This window comes from Triturus cristatus, chromosome 4_1 (genome assembly GCF_964204655.1).
Source record: "Triturus cristatus chromosome 4_1, aTriCri1.1, whole genome shotgun sequence".
NCBI classification, from domain to species: domain Eukaryota; kingdom Metazoa; phylum Chordata; class Amphibia; order Caudata; family Salamandridae; genus Triturus; species Triturus cristatus.
Window position 1 is genome coordinate 1005056494 of NC_140585.1, and position 26747 is coordinate 1005083240.

Genomic DNA, 26747 nt, shown 5'->3' on the forward strand with positions numbered 1-26747 from the left:
AATTACCACCAACTTGAAGTAGGTGGTAATTTGCGATTCCTTAAGCCCAAATTGCACTTTTTCTGTGCCTCTTACATTGCATTTAAGGAATCACAAAATTTGCGATTGCTTAAATGCAATCGCAAAATAAGGAATCGCAAATTTTGCGATTCCTTATTTTGCGAGGCAGTTTTACCTTAATACATCCCACTTACCTAAATTGCGATCGCAAAAGCCGAAATTCTGCGAATTTCGGCATTTGCGATCGCAATTTTGAATGATACATATGGCCCTTAGTCTCTGAAGGGTAGCAGGCAGTTCTTGCTTAACCTATTTTCTTTCCAAACATGCAATTAATCCAATATGGTAGGACCCAGACTAATTCTATTAAAAATATATTGTTTCTAATAATTTGCTTGTTTTCTAAAAAAAACATTTTTTGTTCATTATCTTTTTTGTACGTATAATATTTAAAACAGACTCCAACAATTCAAATATTGATACCATCAACAATACAATCAATACAAAATCAAGACAATCCAATCCAAGCACTTACGCACTCCAGCAGTCACTACCTTTCATTCATTAGTACACTCATGCACGCTCCATACACATATCAAGCCTATCCCCCCTTGAACAATATAAATCTTTGACGGACAAACAAAGAGAACAGCCTTCATTAGTTTTCCAAAGTTGTGTCTTGAATAGAGATCTTCAAACAATCTTGGTCAACGCACGTTTCAGTGAATTTCAAAATCTTTCAGCCACCTACTTCGGGACCTATGATCAATCAAAGTTTCTTTTGTGACCAAAATGCAACAAGTTGGGTGATAACATATATAGAGTCTTATATCTATCTATGTACTCTCCCCACTGCTATTCATTCTTTCCATTAACAGCAAACTTGCCCCAAACTAAGTCTATGTACTCCTGATGTTCCTAAAATCAATAGTGAGCCGTAACCTGTTCTGATATATACGGATGACGATGTGCTTATTGCCCGCACTACTCTAGCGTTACATTTGTTAGTAGATTCCTTTATGTCTTTTATGGCTAACCTTCCTTTAACAAAACATAGGTAAAATCCTTTATTATGACTTGTGGACCCAAGCCTACCAAACTTATGAGCATTCATATAGGTATCCATTGTATGGTAAGCACTGATACCTTTTCCTATCTAGGAGTGTTGTTTAGTTCATCAAGCTCCTGGGCCCCTCATGTACCAAATAGGAGAGCAAAATTAACTAGAGCTAGCTTTTTGGGTCCGATGGACACTCTTCCCCTTCCTCTCTTCCCGCGAGTTGCTTCCGGGTCATCTTTAGCCGCGAATCGTGTTCAAGAAGCCGGAAAGGAGCCAGGAAGCCGTGTAGAGCACTGCAGACCGCAATGAAGTCCCCAGTGCCGTAGCAGTGTGAAAGCCAACAGCGGTCAAGGGTGGGAACCGCAAATTGCTAATGCACCACCAAGTAGAGTCCCACATCATGTTGGCTGAGGGTGAAGGACCATGAAAAAGTGAGGCCTTTTGTTGAGCCACAGATCCCATGATGAATGAGGAAGTGAGGAATACACTGTAGGTATAACGTACCGGAGGTGGTGAGGTAATCAGGTGTTGGGTAGGATCCTCCTATATGTAGCCTCGTATATGTATTGCCGTCCTTGACAATCTTGGGAGGCTTCCCTGGTGGGGGAAAAAAAGCGATGCCTTCTACCAGATTATTTTATACAGATGGCCTTGTTTCCTCTCTATAGAGTCAAAGAGGCTAGGGAGCTGTGGGTGTGCTAGGTGTCAGCTAGGAGCAGCAGCCTGATGAAAAGCGGTCTCTGGCCAAATAGAGTACCCTATAGCCCTGTAGCTGAGCCCTGTGAGTGAGAGCTATTCACTCCGGAGTTTGGGACACAAAGTATGCATCAGATGGTTTCGAGAGGACTAGGAGCAAGAGCTACAGACGAGGCCCCTACCCCGCCAGCACTGACTCAAAAAGCACAGAGAAAGGCAGTGCAAGCTCGTCTATTGGCGGCCAAGAGAGGAAGAGGCATACAGAAAAAGGGTGAAGAAATTAACATTACAAGCAGTCTGCCAACCCTTCGAAAGACTGCTCACTATTTTTTAAAAATCGTAAAGTAACCCAGGTGGCCACCAAACTGCCGTTTGCGGTTCAGGTATCCCCTAGCGGGACAGCTCATAGTACCCTGAGTATGGTGTTTGCCAGCACTACGGGTCATGACGGCCTGGCTCCATGAGAGAACAACCCCAAGGGGTTTATACAGACTGCTTTGGGGGAAGGTGGTGATGCTCCTATTCAGGAGCCAGTGACACCAGGTTACCTTGGGCCTTTCTCTCCCTCAGTATCCTCAGTATCCAGGGGTCTCCAGCTGAAATCCTGGGCCAAAGAGCTGGATCCACCTATTCAGTAGGAGGTTTCAAGTGTAACTGAAGCTGCTGGAGGAAGTATTATCACACCCCAAACTCTGATGGTCTTGACGGATCAAATGTATAAACGTTTTGAAACTATCTTGGGAGAAATACACAATTGGAAAGCCCCACAGGCCCAGGAACTATCTCTACTACATCAGAGATTAGATAAAATTGAGTCTATGGTACAGCAAATACCAGAGCGTTTTAAAGAACTGGAACAACGTATATCAGATATCGAGGACCACTCCCTGGTATGTGACTCGGATATTGCCTCTCTCCAGAAAAAGCTACAGGCCTCACGGTTAAAGTTGGATGATATGGGAAACTATGCAAGACGATCAAACCTGCGTCTCACAGGGATACCGGATGATAGTGAAAGTCTAAATGGGAAATCCAATCCTCTAGTCTACATAGAGTCATGGATCAGAGACCACATACTGATAAACGCCGGACGACCTTACTATAATGAGTCCCCTTCCAGAGACTTCCGGGGGCCAAGTATCCTAGGACAATGATCGCCAATTTCTCAGATTCTCAGATTAAAGAGGCTATCCTTACCAGAGCAATCCAAAAAAGAGACATAGTTCTACCAGACAGAGATAAAGTGAGTGTTCTCCGATATGTCAGCATCTGCAGCACACAGACAGAAGGACTTTGTGGGCATGATGGTTAAATTTAAGAATGCAGGAGCACAGGTCTCTATCATCCAAGTTGAAAGTTCTGTGGAAAGGAAAGTTCCATCTCTGCTCTTTTCTGGAGGAAGCTCAAGAACTACTACAAATGATTACTCAAGCACGTGTCAAATAGGGAAAGGGTCGCTATCTGAGCAGAGCATGACTTTCAGGATTTCAGAACTCTGGAATTATAGATAACAATGCAAACTTGAGATAGTTCTCATAGTTAGGGGCCAGCACTTTACGCACTTGTTCACTTTAACTCTGTGCACTTTACAATCATATTTTGCTCTCTTCTCTGGGGGTCACGTATATGCTGCTACTACTACCTCTCTATGTTTTAAGGACTCCTTTTTTTCTATGGGGTAACCCTATTGCATTTGAACTTTATGCACAGGGGTCACTTTCACTATGGCACCTTAGTTTCATCTCTGTTAGATGGAGACATAGCAGTTTGTAGCCGCAGGTGGAACAAGCTTGTAGTAATCGATTTCTGAATAGCTGTGGAGCACCGCAAAGCTGATCCCTACTTTTTCTTTCCTGGCCAAGACGGCCAGTTTCGTGAAATCCTAGTTTTAAGTATTATAGACCATGGCCAGCAGAACCAGTGCAAGTAGGCTCATACATATATTTAAGGCTCAAGTACTTCACGTTTTTTGAGAAGGATAACACTTCATGCACTTTAAGCAGGGGATACTCTTTAAGAGTTACCCCAGGGGCTAGAAAGGAAAATGTATATGCTATATGTCACTGAGGAGGGGAGGAAGGATAGATGCGTGACTAGGCGCCAAGTCAAGGCGCCCTTGTACAATGAGGGGACTGAGTAGGCGAGGTCAGGGCTACTTCCTTCCTCAGGTAGTTTGGGGAGGGCAAGGGTGGGGAGGTTGGGGGTTGAAGCATTAAAAAAATGGGTGCAGTAGTAGCACGCAAGTAAAAAGTAAGAATCAGAATCAAGTTAGGAATGGAATCAAGATCGGTAAGCAAGGGAGATGTGGGGGATGTTATGCCACTAGGCGATGTCAGGCAATTCCAATAAGAGTGATGTTGCAAAAGGAGGTATGGCAAAGGAGTGAGCATAATGTGTTTATGTGGGCTGAGTCAAGGGCCCATGCGCTAGTTTGAGGGATGTCTCAACCAAAAATTTAATTATATATAATGTAAATGGTTTTTCGAATACACAGAAAAGAGGAGCAAAGTTAAATTGGATGGCCTCTTTTTCCCCGCAGGTGATCTTTCTTCTAGAAACCCACCTGAAATCTAATTTCCCTAATTTTACATTCCCCAAGAAATATGCTCATTCATACTTTGCCTCATGACATTCTGCGGTTCGGGGGGGTGGTTATTCTACTCTCTTCGGCTCTAGATTGGGAGCTTGGAAAAGTGATTTGAGATGTAGGTGCAAGGTGGATCTGGATTGAGGTTTCAGTTAATGGTGTAGACTTGGTGTTGCTGAACTACTTTAGGCCAATTTTATATGATACTGGGCCTCTGAATAAGATATGTGATCTGTTAGTAAATGCCCAGGGTATTATACTAATGGGAGGCGATTTTAATTGTATCCATAGCTAGACTATTAAGAACTATCAAAGAAGATTTTGCCTTAGTTGATCCATGGAGCCTCGATCACCTAGGCCTTGCTTAGTTTAAAGAGATTTTTTTTCAATAGATACATTGGTTTTATGAGGAAAATATTAATACAGCATCGAGTTTTATGGTATGGAAAGCTTTTAAGGCCACATTTTGGGGTACGGTGATTGCATACAGGGAAATCTTTATAAAACTAGAGAGCAGAAGATACAAGGACTTCAGAATGCTGTGGATCAAGCAAGGTCAGAACTTATGTCTAAGCCCTCAGGAAACTCTGAGGAAGAAATTCCGCGGCAGGATTTAACAATGGCAAAGACGCAACACATAAGGACATTTTTAGCCTGGTCAACGAAAACGCAACTGAGTAGGCAACTAACTTCACAAATAAGGGACCTCAATACCACCAATTTGATTAACAACAAAGACAAAATTGCCGAGATCTTCGTGTCACATTTTGAGAAAATATATGCGATGACCCAGCTAGTTAGCACCCAGGCCCTTGAGGACTGTTTCAGCCCAGTCCAGCTACCTATGGTTACTGAGGATGAGTGAAAGGTTCTGGCCGAACCGATCACATCTATAGAACTCAAGGATTCTATAAAAGAAATGGCTAGTGTGAAGGCAAGTGGCAATGACGGGATACAAATCGAGGTTTATAAGGTTTTCACTGATGATCTTTCCCCAATGTTAGTGTCTTTGTTTAATCAGATTATGGATGGCTTGCCTGTTCCTGGTAGATTTAAGGAAGCAGTCGTGATCACTATCCTGAAGAAGGATAAGGATCAGACGGATCCAAGTTCCTATCGTCCAATCAGTCTATTAAACGTGGACTACAAGCTATTTATGAAAATTTAAGAATGCAGGAGCACAGGTTGTGCGCAACATGTGATACATACGGACCAAACAAACAAGTTACTTACCTTCAGTAACAATATATCGGTAAGAAACATAGGTTAGTTATAGATTCCTTACCTTAGAATTACCCCCAGGCATCAAACTGGATCCGGAAAGTTTTTCATCAGCAGTACCCCTGCACGTCGAAAGGTGACGTTGGTCGACTCCCCATCTATCGTCGGTGTCGTGGTCACCGGGATGACGTTGCGGTAGCTACATAGACGCCGCCCTCGCGTGCTGACGTCAGTTTTGTACACAACTTTCCACTCCAGAAACGCAGAGCCATGCAAGACACTGACCACTGGTGCACAAAACTAGGGCCCTGATAGGATTTCCTTCACCCTAGAAGTCAGTTCGCAGAAAGGGGAAGATGGGTGGGGCGGTAAGGAATCTATAAGTAACCTATGTTTCTTACAGATATATCATTACCAAAGGTCAGTAACTTGATCATCTGAAAGAACCAGTTAGTTATAGATTCCTTACCTTAGAATAGATACCCCAGCAATACCAACCCCGGAGGTGGGTCTGCGAAGCAAGTTCACACCAGAAAGTCCTGAAGAACAGAACGGCCAAAGAAGCCGTCTCTCCAGACTTGGCTGTGCAGGCAGTAGTGTCTCGTAAACGTGTGCAGCGATGCCCACGTAGCTGCCTGACAGATGTCATTTAGGGGCACTCCTCGTCCCAAAGCAGTAGTAGCTGCTGTCGCCCTGGTGGAATGGGCGCACAGTCCCACTGGAGACTCCTTTTTAGCCAAATAATAGCAGGCTCTGATGCACAAAACGACCCACCTGGAGATGGTCCGTTTGTGCACGGCCCGACCTTTCTTAGCGCGCATGTAACCGACAAAGAGTTGGTCGTCCACCTGGAATTGTTTTGTGCGATTCAAGTAGAAAGAAAGTGCATGTTTTGGATCCAGACTGTGGAGCCTCTCTTCCTCTTTTGAAGGATGTGGAGGCAGAAATAAGGTGGGCAAAGTGATGGTTTTGCCAATGTGGAAAGAAGTAACCACCTTGGGAAGAAAGGAAGGTCTATTTCTAAGGACGGCCTTGTCCGGATGGACAGCCAGAAAGGGAGGCTTGGAAGACAGAGCTCGCAGCTCACTCACCCAGCACGCAGAGGTGATGGCCACTCAAAGGGAGCGCACATAAGATATGTCAGAACCAAGTTCAGGTCCCACTGGGGCATTACAAAGGGAACTGGAGGAAAAAGATGGGTAATGCCCTTAAGAAATCAATTTACAACAGGGGACTTGAAAAGAGAAGGCTGATCAGGGAGCCTGAGGAAGGCTGAAATGGCTGAGAGGTAGCCCTCAAGGGTGCCCAGAGCAGAGCCCTGCTGGGCCAAGGGTAAGAGAAACAAGAGAACCTCAGAAAGAGGGGCAGAAAGGGGATCCACAGCCTTTGCTGTGCACCATGCCACAAATGTATTTCATCTGCAGGCGTATACCGTCTTAGTGCAGGGACGCCTGGCTGCCAAGATTACATCACAGACTTCGGGAGGCAGGTCAAATGACGTCAACTGCTGCCGATCAATCTCCTCGCAAGGAGGTGGAGGCTGGACAGGTTCAGGTGGAGAACCGTCCCTTGCTGTTGCGACAGAAGGTCCTCGCGAAGAGGCACTCTGATCCGAGGATCGGTGGCCATGTTGAGCAGCTCCGGATTCCAGACTTTTCATGCCCAATCAGGGGCCACAAGAATGACTTGGGCCCGGTCACGCTTGATCTTCTTCAGCACTCTGGGCAAAAGTGGTATAGGTGGAAAGGCGTATAGAAGACCGCAACTCCACTTGCGACAAAAAGTGTTGCCTTGCGAGGGCCGCCTTGAAAATTCCAACACGCAGAATTTCTGGCATTGCACGTTCTCTTTGGTGGGGAATAGATCTAAACAAGGCTCTCCCCACTGCTGAAAGAGACCTCGCACCACCTCTGATTGAAGAAGCCATTCGTGATCCATTATGCACCTGCAGCTGAGTTCGTCTGCCCTGGTGTTCAGTGAACCTGCCAGGTGTTGAACCACCAGGGATATGCCCTGATGTTCCAGCCATGTCCAGAGGCAGTGGGCCTTTTGACATAGGGCCCACGACCCCACCCCGCCTTGTTTGTTGCAGTACCACATGGCGGTGGTGTTGTCCATGTACACCTTCACTACTTTTCCCCGGACAGAGGGAATGGAAGCTTTTAGTGCAAGACAGATCACCCGAAGCAGAGGCCTCTGATCTCCGCCTCTCCCATGTGGCCGCCCCATCCCAGAAGGGATGCGTCTGTCACCACTGTGTGTTCTGGTTGTGGAAGGGAGAGGGATCTGCCATTGACCCAATCCTGGTTCGTGAGCCACCACTGCAATTGTCGTGCAGTGCCCTCCGAGATCTGGACGCAATCGGACAGATGCCCCTGGTGCTGCGCCCACTGGAACTTCAGGTACCACTGCAGAGCCCTCATTTGCCATCTGACATGATCGACCAGCAGGATGCAGGATGCCATGAGGCCCAGCAGCCTCAGGGTCATCCTGACCGAAACCCGGGATAGGGGCTGAAAGATCAGAATCATAGCCCGAATATTCCGGACTCACTGTTCAGGAGGATAAACCCGAAACTGTGTCTTAAGACCTATTAGATATCTGGGCCTATTTGTCACAGCAGATGTCACTCAACTGTTTAATTTAAACTACATAAAATCACTCAATAAAATGCAAAATCTTTTAGAAAAATTGTTGCTTTTACCTCTGACAATAGATGGCCGAGTTTCTTTAGTGAAAACATCAATCCTTCCCCTGCTGATATTCCTGTTTCTAAATCTTCATTTAAAAATACTGATTTCTTATTATAACGAGGTAGACAAAACTTTACGGGAGTTTATATGGACAAAAAATAAGCCCTGGAACAAGCTATCCATTCTTCAACAAGACGTGGAGCAGGGAGGACTTGCATTACCTTACCTATCTACCTACTATCAAGCTGCGCTGATTAGGTTATAAACGCAGCTGGCGGCTCCTGCTTCAGAATCTGACTTTTTTAAAAATATGATGCTAATAGAAAGTGCAATTAAGCTACCAGCATTTCTGCGTACTGCGAAGCTACCCAAAAAATCAAGGTATAAGGTTGTGAATATAATTGCTAACCGTATACAATGGTTCCATAAAGCTTACAACATTCCATTATGCCACACAATTACTCACCTTTAAGAATGTGGGTTGTGGGGTCTCCAAGTTTCACAAAAAAGCTACTGCAGTCCTCTAATATCTAGGATTTTGTAAACTGGGAGATTTCTACAATGGCACTGATCTGGTATCGTGGGAGGCATTCGCATTGCATTGTGTACCCCAGAGAGGCCATCTCTGATTAAGTTTTAGACAGATAATTTGTTTTCTCACGAATAAGTATAAAATAATCAACAAGAGGGAAAGAATAATTCTAGAAGCAGCCCTAGAGTTGAACTTAAGTGGTATCGGTAATTGGTATAGTTTATTACGACAGGGTTTGAACCAGAATCTCGTTAAGGCAATGCTTTCAAAAATGGCTCAGAAAACCAACTGCCGGTTGAATTTAAAGGAATGGCAACAAGGGTGCCAATTCGGGAATATGGCATTGAGGGCGGCGAATTTTAAGAGGATGTCCTTTCTTTCGAGGTGGTTGGTGTATCATACACCCCTACACAAATGGTTTCCAGCACTTCCGAACAAATGTTTAGATGTAATATGGCAGGGGCAGGCAATTGGGCGCACATATTCTTTACGTGTACCAAACTATTTCTGGGAAGAGGTGTTTAGGTTCATTAGTGATTGTGTGTCTATGGCTATTTTACCGTCATCACTGCTGGCCCTTTTTGGCTTTTCTCACTCAACTAGTCAGCTGCCAAAGTATAGGTAATATTTTGTTTTTGCTGCTATAGCAGTAGCCAGATCTCTGGTGCTGCAAAACTGGAGATCTCAGAAGGTGCCTACAATGGGACAATGGCTTTCCAAGTTAGCCCAGACCTACCAATTTGAAGAGGCAACTGCAAAAAGGGTAGGGGCGATTCATAGATTCAAGATAACTTGGGAGGGCTATGATCGGATTTCACACTTAGATGAGAATGAGTAAGGCAGGCTATTTCCTTGGGTAAAGAGAAATGTGAGGTTTTTATTTCATATCGTGCCTGCTTTTTAATTGTTGCAGTATGTTTCTTCCCTGTGTCTGGCTTTTCAGAATGCTGGTTATACTATATGTGAATCTATTTATTGTCTACTCAAATAAGAATTTGGGTATTATAAAGAATGAGTCAGGCTTTTTAGAATGCTGGTTATACTATATGTGAATCTATTTATTGTCTACTGAAATATGAATTTGGGTATTATGAAAGTTTGTTCTTTTTTTAATATACAATGTTTAACATGTCTACTTTGTCTGCTATCTACGCTCAATAAAAGAAAAAAGAAAAAAAGAATTAACTACAGCTGTAGGTTTGCATCTTAGCCGCCTTGCACCATTGTTACAGATTTATTCTGCCTAATGCTTTCCTATGGCGACATATGGGGCAGACATTTGGGGCATAAAGGGTAATGACATTTTATAAAGGGAAGAAAACAATTTTTTCAGGAAACGCCTGAGTCTTTCCCCTTCTACTCCTCAATACATTTGCCACAGGGAACTGGACATTAATTACTTCTGAGATTTTATTCACATTTAAACCCTGTCTACTGTGGCTTTTTATATGGAAAAAGGAAGAGGTGAGTTTAACCAGGGATATAATCAGGAATGGTCTGGCTTGCGACAGCAAACCTTTGATACCCTGGTTGGTACATGTCAAAAAAATGATTAGCCGAAATTGGCCTATCCCATATTTTTATTGATACAGCCACATGTCTTGGTATTGATAGAAAACAAGTCCAATCTTTATTGTTTGCTCATTTCCAGGTAACTAGGGATACTGTAGTACATGGGAAATTATCCATAGAAAGATATTTGAACCTAAACCTGGATAATTCCATACTAGTTAACTATGCAATATCAGAGGTCTTTGAGTCTGCTCATTATTATTCTGATTTAGAGCAGATATGAGCAAATATTTGCTCTGCCTTTTGCACGGATATCAGCAAAATTTGGAAAGTAAGATTTGTCCCTCTATCAATGTCTCTGGTCAAATGATGCTCCATTTTCTATTTGTTTGTGAATATTATAGGATCTACAGTAGGAGGGACATAGTGCCCTTTTTAAAGCTCAGGAATCTTCGCTACTGCGTCCAGGCTTACCATCATGTCCAGCAACTATTAGATGATGAATCCTGCCTTTGTGTAAGCATATTTCTTTTTCAGCTGTGCGTTCTCATAACACAATGCACTCTGAGTAACCAAGCTCTATTGAGGATGTTTTTCACAAATGGTATGTTCCGGGCAGAGAGCTGTGTTCCACCGAAGGAGGACTAGTAGCCGTTCCCTGAATAAAGAAGGCCAGTTGGAGAGGCAAAAGTTTCTCCTATGGTGCGGCGAAAGCCTGGAACAGCCTGCCAGTACATCTTAGGAAGGCCTCAGAGCTCCTTTCCTTCAGAAAGGGGCTGAAGTCTTGGTTATTTACGGTTTAGGCACCCTGCTTACAGTGAGTCAGTGTGTAGCGCCAGGACACCCATGGGTAGAAGTGCGCATTATAAGCCTCGTTAACATAACATAACATATGTATTTTAAGTAACTGAGCCTTGTAAAGATGTTTTTATATATTTTATTGGATTTGGTTTTAATATTGTATGATTGAATATAAGATCATGTACTCTGGTGCCATGTATTTTTCTTTTAACGTGTATGCTTTTATGGATTATTTTATGAACTGAATAAAGGGATGTATGACGTTACAACGCATACTTTTACAACGCATGCACTTACAACGCAATTTTTACAACGCAACATCCACTACAACGCATTCCATTACATCGCATACTACCTTTACAACGCATACCATTACAACGCATAATGTTACATTGCATTTAAGGTAAGTATTGGATAGTATAGGGGTAAAAATTACTATTCTTACTCCAGGGGGTGCAACAGTAGGGTAAGTGTTGGATAGTATAGGGGTAAAAATTACTATTCTTACTCCAGGGGGTGCAACAGTAGGGTAAGTGTTGGATAGTATAGGGGTAAAAATTACTATTCTAACTCCAGGGGGTGCAACAGTAGGGTAAGTGTTGGATAGTATAGGGGTAAAAATTACTATTCTAACTCCAGGGGGTGCAACAGTAGGGTAAGTGTTGGATAGTATAGGGGTAAAAATTACTATTCTAACTCCAGGGGGTGCAACAGTAGGGTAAGTGTTGGATAGTATAGGGGTAAAAATTACTATTCTAACTCCAGGGGGTGCAACAGTAGGGTAAGTGTTGGATAGTATAGGGGTAAAAATTACTATTCTAACTCCAGGGGGTGCAACAGTAGGGTAAGGGTTGGATAGTGTAGGGGTTAAAAATTACTATTCTAACTCCAGGGGGTGCAACAGTAGGGTAAGTGTTGGATAGTGTAGGGGTTAAAAATTAATATTCTATTAATATTCCCGAATAAAGGTTATTATTTATTGATTGATTGATAGATCGTATATCAACAACATTCGACAGCGTGTAAGTGTGAATTTTTTCTATGTGTCTCAATGTGGATCACAAAGGAGTGAATTATTTCCCACAGCGTTCAATGGTATGGTAATTTTTCCCTGCAAACCTCATTCAACTCTCCTCGTTGACCGATAACAATCAATGCACATCTTTTTGAGCATGCAATGATGAATGCTCTAGGACTGCCTTATTTTCATCATACACAATGTCCAACTGCCGTCCTCAAAGTCAGCAGATTACTAGTAGTTGGGTTCCAAGAGGTTGAATAGCCATCAGATGAACTCCGGGTGAAGCCACTGACTTTTGGCGGGAAAGCAAGTGGGAGAAATAAAACATTTGCGCCCAAGGAAGGGCCCTTGTCAGTCGGATACTTTTGCCACCTTCACCCAGTGAAGATTTCAATCTTCACATTCAGTCACTTTTTTGGAGCTTGGATTCCTCCAGCGGGGCAAGACCTCAAAGCTGTAATGGAACAGGACTCCACAGCGCTTGATACCTTCCCTGCAATATCACACTGAAACGGATTTGCTGCTGAGAAAAGCTCACAGTGGAAGCAACCTGAATCTTTGGCCCAGCGGCAACGCACCTTTGTCAGTTTGGCTTAAAACGTCTTGAAAAAGTTTCTAAGTCCCAGATTTTAGGGTTAAGCAGGAAGAGTGTACTCTGACACCGTCAAGGGTTCTCGGAACTCAGGAACTTAGGGGTCAGGACACACTCTAGAAGAAGAAGTCAGCATAGTTCAGGGCATATCCAGTTGGAGCTAGTTAGCTGGGCTCTTTCAGGAATATGAGATCCTTGTAGCTTTGTGTCTCTGTGGCTTAACAGGAAGTCAACTACCATACCTTTGAAGTCTATTTCTTAGTCCTGGATACAAGTGGGAGCAGGTCCAGCCCTTACGGTTCTCCTCACAGGTCTCAGCAGCAGGTGCAGGCCTTCTTCTTTATTTCACAGGCCCACTACTATTCTTAAGAGGGCTCACACACTGCAGCCCCCCACAACATTTTTTTTAAAAAGCTTGGTGGTGCCTCTGCCACCTTTAGGGCCACCTCCACCAGAATCAAAAAGTATTTAAAAAAGCCTTTGCAGGGCATTATTGGGTGTCCCCTAGCTGGAGCAGTGAATATGAAATGAGTGGCTCATTTAAAATTCACTATTTTTATTTTATGTGGGAAGGGGGCATACAGCCCCCCTACGCAAGCCTTCTGAAGGCCCGAGTACCCCATCCCCCAGCAACGTTTATATTTTGGAAAAGTGGGCATGCAGTCTGATCTACTTAAGGGCCCTAGGACCAAATTCCCCTGTGCTGATAATTTTTAATAGGGGGGAGCCCTTATAAATTCCCCGGGGATCCATCCCCCAGAGCAGAATAATTTTTTAAAGGGAAGTGGACCCCCTAACAGACTCTTGAAATGTCCTGAGGGTGCCATCCCCCAGGGTCGAATTGATTTTTGGGCGAGGGGACGTGGGACCGCCCACCCCTAAACACCCAGTAGTTTCAGGGACCTCCAATCTCCTGGGACCAATAGCAGCAGTGTCCCAGGGGCCGTATCCCCCGGGACAATGCAGTTCCCTGCCTGCAAGAGTGCATGGACGGAGAACTTCAACTCCCAGCCCGTGGTCTTGCAGGAAGTGAAATCCTGTTCTCACCAGGTGAGAACAGGGCACCCACACACCTTTAACAACCCTTACATTGCTTCTGACTCTGACTTCTGAGGAGATGGGGCCCTCGGGCCTCGCAAAGGCCTGGAAAAAGGGGCCATATGTCCCCTCCCAAAAACAATGGAATGTGACCCCAGGGTATGTGGTCCCTGGGGCCAGATATGGGATTGGAGAGTGGGGCTGCATGCCCCTATCTCCTTCATTAATAATAAAATCAATCCCCCAGCCCTGGCCCACCCAGAGGTAGTGAAAGTAGAAAAGACGGGACGCAACATTTTTTTTTTTTGTAAACAGGTCTGACGATCTTTGGATCCTCAACGGTCGCCATTAAAAAATACTGTTTTTGGCCTAGGTGTGGAGGATTGGGGTCTGGGTACCAGGCCTTTCAACTAGGCACAGGGGGCAGGGTATTCCTACCCTGCCCCCTATATTTTTTTTCGTTCCTTTTCTTCAGGACAGAGAACTGTGTCCCTAAGTCCTAAAATTTCTATCGCTACATCTTTTTTCATGTGGTTGCAGTTATTCAGATCTTATCTTTAGATTTGTTGGATCCACGGATCTTCCACTGCGTGATCAAACCTATATATAACAACACTTTAATCTCTGGGGAAGTTACACTGAATTTCTATGTTTTTAATCACATTCTAAATTCAATTTTTTTACGGACCTCATCTATGTTTAAGACTAAAGTTCGAACAGACTGGAGCCCAACCGTTAAAATTAAATGCAATAATAGAAATACTGCATGAATGAAATGTGAACTAATCATTAACATAATAATAGCAAGTTGATTTCATTCACGGGACATTCAAACTCCGTATATTACTCAGAAAGCCCCAGTAGGCCCGCCCCTATATAAGTTACTTTCCTAAACAGAAAAAAGTAGTTATTCAAACAGTGAAACATCACACCAAATGAAACCGTAGATAACTCATTGCTAAGTAAAAGTAAAACTCCTTCCAAATGAGTGCATTCTTGTAACTCTTGAAATTGTGTTGAGATTTTACTATTAAGTTGTTTTCTGAACAAACTAGCTTTTATGGATCTCCCCGTATTTAGACAGTTTGTAATGCACTCAAATATGCAGTACTCAAACAGTAAAAAGTGCAAACACAACACAGGCACCACTTGGGAGGGCAAGACTCACAGATGGCAGAGTCCAAGTGCTGGGCTCAAGGTTGTTCCAGCCTGTTCTGGCCCTGAGACTTCTGATCAGGAGGCCAGCCAACCAGCCCATGGAGCCACTCTGGGTTTCTGGGTCTAGATATGAAGGCTTAGTCCTTATCACACAAGCAAGACTGCAGCAGAGCAGCAGGACAGAACAACAGGGCAGCATTCTAGCAAGGTGGCAGTCCTTTCAGCAGCACAGCAGTCCTTCTTCCTCACAGCCTCCACATGTCCAGAAGTGCATTGAAGAGTTAGGTCTACAGGTCCAATATTTATACCTGGTGCCCACTTTCAAATTGAGGAAGCTTCCAGAGGTTCTAGAGGCCACCTCTCTCTTTGAGTTTTCTTTCACTCTGACTCCAGGTGTAACCCATCTCCTTGCAGTCAGCCTTGAGGCCTCTGCACCAGGTGTTTCTTGGCCTTCCTCTTTTCCTTTTCCCTAAAGGGTTCCAGGTCAGGGCTTCCCTGGTGGGGTTTGATACGGGCTTGCAGATAGTGTGACCTATCCAGCCCCAGGGTCTTTTCATGATTTTTTAATGAGAAGGGGGTTGGAAAGTCTGCTGCCATAGGTCGTTGTTGCAGATGGTGTTTGACCAGCGGATTTGATGGATTTTCTTCAGGTAAGTGTTGATGAAGGTCAGGACTTTTGAGGAAATATGGATTTTGTGATCAGTTATGTCCCCTATCATAGACCCCAACGACTCCATGTGCATGCTATAAGTACATGTATGTTCCCTCCTGCTCCAGTTTTGAAGACGCAAATATATGTGCGTCCACCGTCAACATGTCCTCTTTCAGATCCACCATGAATGGGTCAGATATTCCTTTCCTAAGTATGAAAGGCCACCGACTTTATGTGGTTCACGTTCCACATTTTACAGATTCAGGCGAGTAGGCCCGAATTCTGTCATCAAGCCTTTTCCTGCCTTCTGCCTCTGAAAGCTCCAGTCTGAGCCTGCATCTGTGACCATGAACTTTGTCCTACTCCCTGCGCGGCTAACGGTGCCTGATCCAGCCCGTCGCCTGCCAAAAACTGTATTTCACCTTCAAGATTATCTCCTCCGCTCCTCATCCGATGCATTCCTGTCTAGTAGTTTAGGTAAACATTCCTCCAGCTACCGTGCAAAGGGCCAGGCCTCGCTGCCCTCATGCAAGTAATTCATAGACCCGTTACCATGGAATATTCCTACCCCCTCGCATCTAGTGTAGACACTTAGACGCTTGTACACGCACTAATAGTCAGTATAGTCAGTATAGAATAGATTCTATCCTAAGAGACCTCTCTTTTTGGATAACACAGTTCTTTAAACATAGGATATTAGATATGATTTGGGATTAGGTTGACATAACCCCAGACTTCTGTCTCCACATGTAGAGCTAAATGTCAAGTCCCCTTCACCCTCTAGTTGCACGTCAATCACACGTCATGCGGCTGCGCGCGCATCTCTGCCAAATATTTCTGCTGACATTGCAGGATTCTCTTATGGATCCACCTACTTGTGACATCATGTATAATGACGTTTTCTAGTTACGCCTATTCTAGTTACGCATGCATATTTTATTTTGTCTTATCAGTTGTTACGCCTACTGCATCTGTTTCACTGTAATGCCTTTTCTATAAAAATGATTACTTGTCAATAATGTATTGCCCTTCCTTCCTGAACTTTTGTGGTGATGGAATAGAATGCCTACAATTCGAATTGTATTCCTTTGTATAGGAATAAAGCCTTTTTAAAACCTCTAAAACCACGGATTCTGCCTCTCATTTTACTGAGTTGTTCTTAATAGACTTTACCGCATAAAAAATAGTACCGGTAACGAAATATTTACCACATAAATTGGCGCCCGAATAGGGACACTTTCTCATCTCACGCGCCGGCGGTGCGTTGCAGGCCCGGTCTCCTGCCACAGCTGAACGGACAAAAACGCGTACCTGCAGGATTTCCTGTATCTCCCTCCGGCCAAGCGGGGACGACTGAGGCTGCGATCAACACCCAGACGAGGCGGTGAGAAGTGCGAAGTATCCCGACCAGAGCCTAGCTGAGAGAGCAAGATCCGAGGTATACAGAGACCCACCAGGTTCCGAAGTTCCGAGTCCAGTCGAGTCGAGTCCAGTCCGGTCCAGTTTCAGTTCCGTTCCGAGGCCTTCCGTTCCGAGCTACCCGGTGAGTACCATTACCGGGGAGGCATTTAACGTGCACATAGTCTGTGCCGGTCAAGACGGGTTTGGGTACACAAATCCGGTCTGCACTGTTTTAGCAGTGTATCTGTACTGTTTAGCAGTATATATAGTATGTTTTGCATATAAATAAATATAAATAAGTATTATCTAGTGTCAGTATTATGTCAGTAACTAGTTTTCTATTAGTTATCATTGTTCGTAAAACTGTTAAGTGTTAAATGTTTTGAAATACGTTCTATATACTGTGGTGTGAATGACTGTTCATTATTGTGTTTTTATAAAGTGTGTTCTAGTAATAAGGTCTAAAAATGCCGCTCTTTTCGAAACTAAGACAGGATCAGAATCAACAACAAATGCCTCAGCAGGCACAACCTAGGTTAGTTCCGCAACAACTAGCTCCGCAACAGGCAGCTCCACAACAGATCGTAGTACCACCACAAGCGCAGCCTATTGCTGCAACTCAAGCAACACCACAACAAATGTATCAGTATGCACAAACAGATTATCCCGATTATCAGCGATACTCATGAGATAGCCTAGAGAGGGAAGTTGGCTTACCCCTTATAGAGGTTCCTGTAGACCAAGAGGGACCTTATGTACATAGTGAACTATTAGGGGAAGACAGAAAGTTTTTACTTGATACAGGGGCAAGCAGAACAACTATAAGACGCAGTGAAGTTCCAGGGGCACCCCTCTCAGGCTCACAAAATATTTCCCTTGGATTCTCAGGAAAACCGATAATAAATGACGTAACACAACCTCTTCCACTTACAGTCGGTCCATTAACACGTACTACAGATTTATTGCTTACTAAATCATGTCCAGAAAACTTGTTAGGTATAAAAACATTGAAAGCTCTAGGAGCCATAATATGTTGCTCTCCGGAAGGAGTACGACTATTTTTACGTGACTTTAAAGGTCACTACGTATCCAGAGACATAGATTACCGATTGCAGAATTTACCTACACATTTATGGGCACAAGGCCCCACTGATGTTGGTTGCATGAACATTACACCATATCGAGTCACACTAAAGACAGGAGTGGTACTACCACGAATGCGACAATACAAGTTACCTCCAGATGCTGTAGTGGCTTTACTGCAAATCATTGACGAGCTTATTGCCCAAGGAGTGGTTGTGGAAACTGACTCCAATGTATGTAATTCCCCGATAATTCCGATCCTTAAAAGAACGGATCCAAAAGCACCACCAGTATATCGATTAGTTATTGATCTGCGCAAATTAAATAAATGCATTGTACCACAATACCCTGTGGTCCCAGATATCTCCTCATTACTCACAGCTATTGACTCAGAAGCAACGTTTTTCACTGTAATTGATCTCAAGAATGCTTTCTTTAGTGTCCCAATTGATCCGGAAAGTCAATATCTTTTCGGTTTTAGTTTAAATGGACGAAGTTTTAAATTCACACGCGCACCTCAAGGATTTACAGAAAGCCCCAGCATCTATAGCCAAGCACTGAAACGAGAACTTGACAGTATACACATGCCAGCTAACACTGCCTTGCTTCAATATGTCGATGATCTGCTGATCACCGCCCGAAGCGAACATGAATGTGAAACAGCGTCACTGACGGTTTTGAAATTTCTGGCTGACAAGGGGCACAAGGTGTCCCCTTCCAAGCTGCAATTCTGTGTCCAGCGAGTTGTTTATCTTGGGCACTCGCTGTCCAAGGAGGGAAGGCAGCTTACACCCGATCGCATCCAGTTAATTGTTAACATGCCACCACCCAAGACACAAAAGGAGGTGCAGGCTTTTATAGGCCTCACTTCATACTGTAGGCAGTGGATCCCTCAATATGCATTTCTAGCAAAACCACTCATCCAGTTGACAACACAGGAGGCAGCCACACCGACTGTCCTCCCTTGGACTCCAGAACATACACATGCCTTTGAAAGCTTAAAGAAAGCTTTATGTCAAGCACCTGTCCTAGCAACACCATGTTACAGTAAACAGTTTACACTCTTTGTTACAGAACGCGAAGGTACTGCTTTGTCAGTACTCACTCAGGAACAAGCAGGATCACACAAACCATGTGCTTATTTCTCTAGTACATTAGATCCAGTAGCTCAGGCTCTTCCAGCGTGCCTGAAATCAGTGGCAGCAACAGCTTTAGCAATCAGACAAAGCGATGCCATAGTGTTAGGACATCAATTGACAGTACAAGTACCACACGCAGTAGAGGTTCTCTTGAACCGCACACAAACACAACACTTGACTATAGCAAGACTCACCGGTTACGAATTGACATTGTTTCAGCCACACATAGAAATCAGACGTTGTAATACGTTAAATCCTGCCACACTGTTACCAGTAGGCGGAACAGATCCATTGGCACATGATTGTGTCGAAGTCATTACTATCACGACGAAACCCAGACAAGACTTGACAGACATCCCTTTGTCAGATCCAGACTTGACATTATATGTAGATGGGTCATGTATGAGAACAAGTACAGGAGAGTTAGTGGCCGCTTACGCAGTCACAACAGACACTGAAGTCATTGAAACAAATTGTATTAACACTTTGTCAGCTCAAGCAGCAGAGCTCATCGCTCTGACACAAGCCTGTATTCAAGTCACAAATAAAAAAGTCAACATATACATAGATTCACGTTATGCATTCGGAGTCGTCCATGACTTCGGCGTACTGTGGCGAGAGAGAGGTTATTTAACTTCTCACGGTGCCCACATCCAACACGGACCCCTCATTCAAGCCCTATTAGACGCCATTCATCTACCTACTGCAATATCGATTATGAAATGCAAAGCCCACACAAAGGTTACCGATATTATTTCTCAGGGTAATGACCTAGCTGACAGAACAGCTAAACAGACTGCTCAGAATCAGACTCGCACAACTGACATGACAAAAACAATAGTCCTGACACCAACACATTGCATGACAGTTAAGGATCCCGCCCTTGATGTAATTGACATACAGACACATGCTACACCAGAAGAAATAAAGAAATGGACTGAATTAGGAGGGATCCAAACAGATCAAGGATGGATGACGAAGGAAAAATCTATATGGTTTCTTCCCGACTCAATGGTCCAAGTCATCATTAACACAATACATAGTCCAGCGCACCTAGGAGAAAAAGCTATGCTAGACAGCATTCAACACATTTGGTTCAACAAACACTTGCGAGCCGCAGCGAAACAAAAAGTTCGTACCTGTATGATATGTTGTCAGTTTAATCCAGGTAAAAGCATCCCCATAGAGCAGGGTGGATTCCAAACTCCCGATCATGCTTTTGAAGTCCTCCAGATGGATTATATCCAGATGGAACGATGTCGAGGATTCAAATATGTTCTCGTAGTTGTCTGTGCTCTTTCCCGTTGGACAGAAGCATACCCGGTTTCAGATTACACTGCCCCGACTACTGCCAAACAGTTAGTTCGAGAATTCTTCCCACGGTACGGTTTACCACGTGTTGTCTACTCAGATAACGGCCAGCCGTTCTCATCCGAACTAATGAAACACGTTTCACTTCTATTAGGCTACCAATGGAAATTCCACTGTGTCCGACATCCCGAGGCGGCAGGTCTCGTGGAACGTCATAATCAAACTCTGAAAATTAGATTGTCCAAAATATGTAGAGAAAAAGGGGTCGATTGGATAGTAGCCTTACCAGTTGCGCTCTTTTACATGAGAATGGTAGCACATTCTCGAACAGGGCTATCCCCGTATGAGGTGATCTTCGGTAGACCACCAAATATGTGGGGGACGCCTATACCTCGTAAAATCACTGATGTTGACTGTAATATGCTGACAGATTACCTGGCTTCCTTGATGTCTGCACTACAATCTTGTCGTTCACAGGTATCCGCAGCTTTTCCCGACAATACTGAGGTGAAACCCCATGACGTGGTTCCGGGGGACCTGGTGCTGGTCAGGAATTTTGACCGGAAGACCCAACTGGATCCTAGGTGGAAGTCACCGAAGTTGGTTCTACTCACCACAAGGACAGCTGTGAAAATCGAGGGAAGGAAAGGGTGGTTGCACTCGAGTCATATCAAGAAATTTTATGGACTACCATCCAGTGTAGATACTCAACCCTGTATTCCCTCACAGACAGACTCAAAGCTTCCCTTGGCTGAATTAACAAAACCAGAACTTTATAAACTAAAATTGAGGTCTAGTAAGTCAGACAATTTGATTGTTTAAGTCCTCTCCAAGGTGAATCGGTTGAATTTGTCTCTGACATGTATCCTCTAGACCGGAATAGAGAAAGAAATCATCAGATGCTGCTCAAGAAGCATGCGTATTGTAAATCATTTCGTAGTCACTGCACAGTAACATTATTAATTTTGTTTTTTCTAAGTCTTCTGATCATCATTGTCAGCATCCTATTGCACATGTATTACCCTATTCCTAAGCGTGCTTATAATATAACTGCAGAACATTCTTTTAGTGAATTACCTCCACATGAATTGTCTTATAGATTTGCGCTGCGCAATAACACTTTCATTAGTATGCTACATCATTCCCATCAAACCAGCAATGCCACAAATTGTTGGATATGTGGCCGACTCCCTCCCTATCAGAACTATAAGGGAGTTTTGCCCCTCTTTCCCTATCCGTTCACACACAATGGCTCCTGTGGAGCATGGTTTAGTTTGATTAATTCCCTAGATTCGAATTCCGCAGTTTATCAAGACAACTGGGTATGGGGAAACCTGAACTTAGTTTTGCTTAAAGTCTGCTACCCTAACAAGGAGGGACTTCCCAAAAGAACAGGAACTGATCTAGAAAATGAAGTATATGGATTAGGTAATTTTACACTTAACCTTATGATCCTGAACGTTGAATCTGAAGCTACACCAATCTTGCCCGCCATGTCAGTATTCCCAGTAAAAGGGGAATTATGTATAAGAAAGAATGGCTCCATACACATGGGCCATAGTAAATGCACCACTGTAATAAAATTCAGTGATCAAGGCAAGTCTGCATTTAGAGCTTCTCGTCATTCCTACTTTATATGTGGCCAGACCGCATATATACGTCTACCTTTAGATTGGGATGGTACCTGTTACATAGCATTCCTTCTACCACCTGTTTTCCTAGCCCCTCCTGATTATCACAGAAATACCCATTTAGTACACAATAGACAGCAGAGAGATCTCCCAATTGTCGATTACACTGAAACAGCATGGGAAAAATACACAGATTTCAATAAGGGTTTCTTTCCCTATATAGGTACAGTCACTAATAGTAAGCTGATACGTAGATTAACCAGAACCCTTGAAGCAGTAGTGAACGAAACTATTTCCGCCTTAGGCAATTTAACAGAACAGCAGTCTGCTATGCGGATTGTTGTGCTTCAAAATCGTCTTGTCCTTGACGTCATCCTGGCCGATAGGGGCGGAGCTTGTAGGGTCATCGGATCAAGTTGTTGCATTTTCATACCAGAAAATTCGCCGTCAGTATATAAAGCCATAACCCGCCTTCATAAGATTGTAAGCCAGATACACCAGAGTCCAGGCACCTGGACTTGGTCCGGTTGGTTCTGGGGCGTGTTGTCAGCCTGGGGATGGAGAATGCTCTCCTTCCTAGGTATTGGCTTTCTCATACTATTCAGTTGCTGCTTATGTCTACAATGTGGGCCAGCGATTTGTGGTCTGTGTGCCACCTCGTGTATCCCACATCCAAGTTTTCGCTCAAGATTCCGAAAGAAGAAGGAAGAACAAATGATGCTATATGAACAGATCGATGGATTGATGAAGATCGATATCTCCTGAGGGTCCGTAGGGGACAAGGAGGGAATGAGGAAATATGGATTTTGTGATCAGTTATGTCCCCTATCATAGACCCCAACGACTCCATGTGCATGCTATAAGTACATGTATGTTCCCTCCTGCTCCAGTTTTGAAGACGCAAATATATGTGCGTCCACCGTCAACATGTCCTCTTTCAGATCCACCATGAATGGGTCAGATATTCCTTTCCTAAGTATGAAAGGCCACCGACTTTATGTGGTTCACGTTCCACATTTTACAGATTCAGGCGAGTAGGCCCGAATTCTGTCATCAAGCCTTTTCCTGCCTTCTGCCTCTGAAAGCTCCAGTCTGAGCCTGCATCTGTGACCATGAAATTTGTCCTACTCCCTGCGCGGCTAACGGTGCCTGATCCAGCCCGTCGCCTGCCAAAAACTGTATTTCACCTTCAAGATTATCTCCTCCGCTCCTCATCCGATGCATTCCTGTCTAGTAGTTTAGGTAAACATTCCTCCAGCTACCGTGCAAAGGGCCAGGCCTCGCTGCCCTCATGCAAGTAATTCATAGACCCGTTACCATGGAATATTCCTACCCTCTCGCATCTAGTGTAGACACTTAGACGCTTGTACACGCACTAACAGTCAGTATAGTCAGTATAGAATAGATTCTATCCTAAGAGACCTCTCTTTTTGGATAACACAGTTCTTTAAACATAGGATATTAGATATGATTTGGGATTAGGTTGACATAACCCCAGACTTCTGTCTCCACATGTAGAGCTAAATGTCAAGTCCCCTTCACCCTCTAGTTGCACGTCAATCACACGTCATGCGGCTGCGCGCGCATCTCTGCCAAATATTTCTGCTGACATTGCAGGATTCTCTTATGGATCCACCTACTTGTGACATCATGTATAATGACGTTTTCTAGTTACGCCTATTCTAGTTACGCATGCATATTTTATTTTGTCTTATCAGTTGTTACGCCTACTGCATCTGTTTCACTGTAATGCCTTTTCTATAAAAATGATTACTTGTCAATAATGTATTGCCCTTCCTTCCTGAACTTTTGTGGTGATGGAATAGAATGCCTACAATTCGAATTGTATTCCTTTGTATAGGAATAAAGCCTTTTTAAAACCTCTAATACCACGGATTCTGCCTCTCATTTTACTGAGTTGTTCTTAATAGACTTTACCGCATAAAAAATAGTACCGGTAACGAAATATTTACCACACTTTGTTGATGGTGACCACTGTTGTCCTCCAAGTTTCTGCTCTGTACTGAAGGACCGATTTTATACTGGTGTCAAAAAGCCTAATCTTGGTGTGTAACATTAGGTCCTTAGAACTCCATATCTTCTTTAGATGATTGAAGCATCCTTTGCTTTGACGATTCTTGCCTTGACGTCGGCGTCTGAGTTGCCCTGCTCGTCACAGACAGCAATGGATCACCTGCAAGAGTGTTTGCAGTTGTGCTAGCAATGTTAGCCTTCAGGATCTTGTTATTTCCTGTCAATTTTGAGGCCAGGTTGTGCAGATATGGCCGCCACCTTGTCAGTATTTTATTGCATCTGCAGATAGGTACGGGAATGTAGGGCCAGGTTGTCTAAAAAGTTCAAGTCGCCTGACTGTGTCCAAGGTGTCCACTGGATCCCATTTCTTCTCTTTGCTGTGGATGTCTTCATAATTCAGTCTATGGCCAGTAAGAAGAGGAAAGGCAAAAACAAACAACTCTGGCGGACTCCGGTCCTCACTTGGAAGGCTTCTGTGAGTTGTCCTCCATGGAATATCTTGCAAGTCATTCCCTCAAAAGAGTTCCTGATGATTCTTACGAGTTTATCTGGCACACCATAGAGGAGAAGGAGTTTCAAAAGGGTCTCTCTGTCCACCCTGTTGAATGCATTCTCATAGTCGATGAAGATGACATAGATGGAGGAGTTCCATTCCATTGACTGTTCAACGATGATGCACAGTGTTGCTATCTGGTCTGTACATGATCTATTTATGTGGAAGTTCAGCTTTTTGATCTCGCAACTGATTGTCAGCTTGTTCCTTCATTGTGTTGAGGATCACTCTGCTGAACACTTTGCCTGGCGTTGGTAGAAGAGTTATCCATCTGTAGTTTGCTCAGTAACTCAGGTCACCTTTCTTGGGGATTTTGCTGAGATATGCCTCATTCCAGTCTGACCCCGCCTTTTCCTCTTCCCATATCCTTCCAAACGTGAGGTAGAGCATGTCTACTGAAGTTTCAAAGTCTGCCTTCAGTGCCACTGCAGGAATGTTGTTGCGTCCTGCTGCCTTCCCGTTTCTCAGATGTTTGATGGCTAGCCGTATTTCTTGGTTGGTCTACTGCAGTCAATTGGCACGCCCTTGTCAGCTGGCTGTATGTCTTGTGGAGACTGAGGCACGGGTTGGTTCAGAAGTTCTTCAAAGTGCTCCACCCACCTTTTTTGTTGGCCTTCGTTACCCATAACTGTTTTCCCAACTTTGTGTTTAACATGTGTTTCTGGCTTGCTGTATCTTCTAGAGAGTTTCCTTGTAATGCTGAGGAGTTCTTTCAAGTTTACTTGGTTTGCTGCTTCCTGGGCTTCTGTGGCAAGACCATTGATGAATCTTCGCTGGTCTGCTCTTAAGCTACTCTTTGCTTCCTTGTTGGTTTTGGTGTATTTGCCTTGAGCTTTTTCTTTTTCTGCTCTTGTTCAGCTGGTATTGAATGCAGCTTTCTTTTTATTTCTCTATTGGATATTACAGAGACTGGAGATCCATTCTTTATGCTGGTGTTTCTTGGGACCCAGTGACTCCTGGCAGGTTGATGTTACTGTTTCCTTGATCTTCTCCCACTGTCTGGGTCTCTGTTACCCTCTCTAGTTCTTGCAGCACTTGAAACTTGATACTTACGGTTACTGATTATTCACTCAGTTACTGTGCATCTTTGAGGAGGGTAGTGTTATATCGCGGGCATTGGTTTGTAAATTCCATACATGCTTCCTTCAGCTTTATACTTAGACTTGCTCCTTCAAGGTGATGGTCCAATGCCATGTCTGCTCCTCTCTTCACTCTCACATTCTACAGGGACCTCCAGAACTTCTTGGCAATGCAGATATGGTTGATTTGATTCTCTATTGAATGGTCTGGTGATACCAACATTGCCTTGTGCATTATTTTGTGTGGGGATACACTACCACCTATCACCAGACTGTTCAGGGCACAGAGATCTGCAAGCCCTTTACCACTCTCGTTCACGTCAGAAAGACCATCAAGGCCATGGTTGCCCATGATTTCATTACACGCTGTGTTGTCGCTTCTAATCTTGGCATTGAGGTCCCCATCAGTATGGCGATGTCTCTCTCAAGGCATTTCTATAGGTTGTAAACTTGTTTTTTCTCATCTTACTTGCTATCATTGGTAGGTGCATAGCACTAGATAACATTTGTGTTGATCCTCTTTTTCTGTGTGTGGACGGTCACTTTGATGATTCTGGGACTGCAGGCTACCTATCCAATCAGAGCTCAGTTGTCTGTTGGTATTAACATTCGTGGTACTCCATGAGTATGTGGGGCATTCTCTTCCTCCTTTCCAGAATACAGTAGAATACCTCCTGGAGTCAGTCTTTTCAGTCCTCACTGTGTCCATCTGGTCTCGCTGATGCCAAGCAGGGTAAGGGTGTATTTTTTCATCTCTATTGCCACTTGGGCAGTCTTGGCTGTCTTGGCTGTCTTATGCATGGTGCTCAAGTTCCATATCCCAAAGTTGATAACCCTGGTCAAAAGAAGGTGGATCGGTTTTGAGGCTTTCAGGGATATTTGGCCTTCACCAAAAGACATCATTGCTCTTAGTGAAGAAGATTTCTCTCTACACAAAGCTGGGATGCCTTTTA

The 26747-nt window shown here is 43.9% G+C and overlaps 1 long non-coding RNA gene across 1 annotated transcript in view; it reads right to left on the minus strand.

Annotated features, from left to right (window-relative positions):
* The window catches only part of LOC146855967 (uncharacterized), a 175346-nt gene that overhangs the window by 144211 nt on the left and 4388 nt on the right, over positions 1–26747 (minus strand). The window lies entirely within an intron of this gene.